This window comes from Malaclemys terrapin, chromosome 13 (genome assembly GCF_027887155.1).
Source record: "Malaclemys terrapin pileata isolate rMalTer1 chromosome 13, rMalTer1.hap1, whole genome shotgun sequence".
Classification (NCBI taxonomy): Eukaryota; Metazoa; Chordata; order Testudines; family Emydidae; genus Malaclemys; species Malaclemys terrapin.
The window spans coordinates 27,861,309-27,866,113 of NC_071517.1; positions in this window are offsets into that span (position 1 = coordinate 27,861,309).

A 4,805-nucleotide genomic window follows, 5' to 3' on the forward strand; every position below is an offset into this window, starting at 1 on the left:
ATACCTGACTGCCATAATTTTTAAAGATTTCCACAGCTCTGCTGCTGTGTCCCAACAAAACCAGTAACATAACTGTCCCGGATGGTCTTTTTCGATCTGGCTCCTTACTCCTCTTAAGGCAGCCTGTTCAAAAGAGCCATACGAAGGCCACCTCATCTCCGGGTCGGCCAATACCGCGGTATACCCAGTCCAATTCCTTACACACAGTGTGTACAACTTCCTCCTAGACATTCCTGTCTGTACTGGGAGTTTCCCTTCGTTCCATAACTTATTTACAATCCCCAACAGACTCTCAAGAGGCACGCTAGTCCCTTGACCCATGGTGTCTGACAGGAGCCCTCCAACTGGCGTTTACCCTGCTGTCCAGTACACGACCCCTCAATATTGAATTGGCTGGGAGAAATCTCCCGTGGCGCCTGCCAATTCGTATATGAGTGGTCTGACCACTGGACAGAGGCACCGCACCAGAAGGAAATCCCGGACGAGCCCCCAAATTGTTAGGTAAAAAGCAAGTCCTTATTCACTTCGCCAGCACCCGAGTTCGTGCGGAGTTGGTATGGGGCTCACAATCTGTCAGAGACCAGACACCAATTCGTTGATCAATGGGCTCACACTATCCTTAGCTTGAAAAGCTTCAGAGTAAGTGTGGCAAGTTTATTAGGGGTGAGCATCAATATTTATACACAGAAGTAAAGAAAGTGATTAACAGATCATAATGGTCATGTATAATCAATTAAGATTCTACAGGATAAAACAGGTTAAAATGTAAATTCAAACAGAGAAAAGGGGAGATGGCTACTTAAGGGGTGGGGGGTGTCATGAGTAGTTCGCAGGTCAGAGCTTTGATTAAAAGTTCAGACAGAGACATCAAGTCTGGGTTAAGTTTAAGCTCATCAAAAGTTCAGACTCAACATGAACAGCGAATCTCACTCTCATTTATACACCCACACCTGGCTATCCCCGCACACATCTCCTGTGTCTATGTAGCTACACTCTAGAGCCCATCACCACAGTATCTCGACTGCAAAGTTACAAAGCAACCGCCCAGTCTGAGGATCAGGATTCTCCCCTTATCCCATCATGTGCTGAGAAGCGTGAGCACTAATATCCCCCTCCCTCTGCCTTACCTCCAAGACCATTTCTGGGTGGAGGGGTTGTCCAGAGATGGGCACCTGCCATTGAGAAGGCCATGTCCCCAATTCAGTGGATCCAACTGCTGCAGCAGGTCAGGTGCATGGGGGGAGAAGGGGGTTCTGGGAACTGGGACACAGGTCATTCAGAGCACTGAAGATCTGGCCCTTGCAGTGTGTTCAGTAGGAGCTGGGGCAGGGTCTGGGCATGGCAGGGTGACAGGATCTGATCACCAGTGCTGGGTAGATGATGGGTTGCCACATGCTGCATCGTCTGAAGTTTTCTCATGGTATTTACTGGTTAGAGCCATCAGAATTGGGGCCCTCTTTCCCACCTCTGATCTGCATTCCCTGCATGCTGCAGGTATCTGCTGGAGTAGCCCAGGCCAGCGGGAAAGTGAGCAGCAGAACCTGGGCCAACGCTCAGGGTCTCTGAGCCGCAGGGAACTGTGCACAGTGTGGATTTTAAGTCTACAGAGAACTACGGGGTAAAAATAAACATAATACAATAAAATGAATAATATCCAGGGATGGTTTTTTTTTTTCCCTAACAGTTTCTCCTATTTTCCTTTCTCCACTTGGTAACTCTTCCAAAATTGAGGCAGTTGTGGTGTACTTAAGACTGTGCTGTAATTGCAGCTATCATGTTAAGAACAGGGGATGGGGATCTCCTGCTCCTGCATGCAGGCTACTGGACTCTGTTACTATAGCAGTCAGTCAGGAGACAGCCAGCCCAGAGGAAGGTGGGGTGTTAGCCATGCTGAGTTAGGGCTGAGGGCAAGACATCCAAAAGATGTGAAAAAGACATCTTAGAATCATAGAATATCAGGGTTGGAAGGGACCTCAGGAGGTCATCTAGTCCAACCCCCTTCTCAAAGCAGGACCAATTCCCAACTAAATCATCCCAGCCGGGCCTTAAAAACCTCCAAGGAAGGAGATTCCACCACTTCCCTAGGTAACGCATTCCAGTGCTTCACCACCCTCCTAGTGAAATAGTTTTTCCTAATATCCAACCTAGACCTCCCCCACTGCAACTTGAGATCATCGCTCCTTGTTCTGTCATCTGCCACCACTGAGAACAGCCGAGCTCCATCCCTCTTCAGGTAGTTGAAAGCAGCTATCAAATCCCCCCTCATTCTTCTCTTCTGGAGACTAAATAATCCCAGTTCCCTCAGCCTCTCCTCATAAATCATGTGCTCCAGACCCCTAATCATTTTTGTTGCTCTCCGCTGGACTCTTTCCAATTTTTCCACATCCTTCTTGCAGGGTGGGGCCCAAAACTGGACACAGTACTCCAGATGAGGCCTCACCATGAGGCCTCACCAATGTCGAATAAAGGGGAACGATCACATTCCTCGATCTGCTGGCAATGCCCCTACTTATATAACCCCTTATACATTTTAGACTTCACTGTATGTCAGGTGTCTCAAATTACAGCAACGTCCTTTTTCCTGCCCTTGATATATTCATTCTTGCCCCACTTACATCCATTCCCAATGCTGCTGCAAAGATCATTTTCCAAACCCATTGTCCTGACCATGTCACCCCCTCTATGAAGCCCTTCACTGGCTCCCTCACCTCTATTGTAGCCACATAAAATACTTGTCTTCAGTTTCAAAGCCCCACATGCCCTGTCTCCATCCTACATTTCATCTCCCATTCAGTATTGAAAAGTTGACTCCTGCCTCCAGTCATCCCATAATCCCAGCCTCCATCGACCGCTTGTTAAATATACAGACAAGCCCCTTCCAGTTCCTGCTTTCTCCTGTGCTGCCCCTCACACCTGGGACAAGCTCCCCATAAACATCTGCAAAACTAACACGTTATCCTCCCGCTCCCACACTGCAAGTACACAGAGAGCAAACAGATCCATAACTTCACAGCCAGCAAATTCATCCAGCCGTGCCACCAGCATCCAGAATCTGAGCTCTCATTGAAAAAGAACTAATGGGTGGGATTCTCCCTCTTGGCCCAGCCCACTGTAGCACTGTGCAGGGGCCACTTGTGACAGAAACAACTCAGCAAGGTCCCAAATATTGGCTAACTATGTAACCCTTCTGCTCATCTGAGTTGGCAGCAACAAGGGCTGGGTTCAGTATCTAGGGGTTCCGTTTCAATAACACAATGCAAAACCAGCTCGAGCCCCCACCCAGTGACCTGGGACAATTACATACTACCCCCCAGGTGCCTCTAGGAGGCAATACTTCCCCTCTTGCAAGGACAGAGTCTGAGTGTAGCAAAAAGCAACAGAGGGTCCTGTGGCACCTTTAAGACTAACAGAAGTATTGGAGCATGAGTGTAGCAAAGTCCTTTTAATAAAGGAAGGAAACAATGCGGCATTATGTTGGGGAAACACCACAAACAGGATTCATAACACAAACCATGAGCAAAAGACTGACCCCCAAGTAAGTTTGGCAGAGTCCTTTTCCCCTTAGGGTCTTAAATCCAGCAACCCAAAAATCACCCAAAAGTCCAGCAACCTAAAAATCCCCAAAGTCCCAAGAGTCCAACAACCCAAAAGTCTCTGTCCCTGGTCAGTGCATCCCCAGAGTTCAAAAGTTTTTCTGCAGAGTTTTACCTTCCAGCCTGGGTGGAAATGGGGGGGAGAGGGGTATTAAGGGGCACCTTACATGGTCCAAGGCTGACTGCCCCCCTTTCTGTGGGGTTCTAATGCAGCCTTCACCGCGAGGCATTCCGCCAGCCGCTTCACTCCACCAGCTGTCCCGTGAACTGCTCTGCTCCGCCAGCTGCTCCTCTCCGCTCCACTCCAACCATCCCGTGAACTGCTCTGCCAGCCACGCCACTCCACTCACTATCCCACAAACTGCTCTGCTCCACCCACAATATATCTTCAGCCCCCATTACTTCTCACAGCACTCAATGATTTCAACTCTTTATAATTTCAGCTCTTTAGCAACTTCAGCTTGTAGTAGGGAAGCCTCAGTGCTGGTGCACCATTGGCCCAAAGTCAATTCAGCTTAGCAGCCTATAATTAGACATCCTAATAGAATCAAAATTAGCTCTGATATTCGGTGATGGTGATGGGAGAGGGATGTAGTTGGTGTTTCGGGGGGGGGAGGGGGTGTCATAGACACCTCCCACCAGGCAGAAATGCCTGTCCCTAGCCTCTCTCAATTCACTGGGGTTTGGAACCCATGTCCCTTGTCTAGCAAGTGCTACTTAGTTGATGGCGAGTCCCTCTATCATAAAACGGTTCCACTGTCCTTGATTCACATAATCAGGGTAACAATACTTCATTCTTCCTGCCCCAATAACAGAGAAACTGGGGATCCCACAGCAGTCAAAGTGACCATTTGGGCAGGTAGTCCCTCATGTTAGGCAGGGTGGGTGTGCCCATGCAAACGAGATCAGCCTCTGAAGTCCTTTTCCATGGCTCACCACCAGATGTCAGGGTAGAGCTCAGCCTGACTCTGCTTACAACTACTTAGGCCAAAGAGGGAGCAGTAACTTAGGGTATGTCTTCACTACCCGCCGAATCGGCGGGTAGTAATCGATCCCCAAACGCGATCCCCGTCGACTCCAGAACTCCACCGGAGCAAGCGACGGTAGCACAGTCGACGGGGGAACCGCGGCCGTCGATCCCATGCCATGTGAACCCCCAGGTAATTCGATCTAAGATACTTCGACTTCAGCTATGCTATTCGCGTAGCTGAA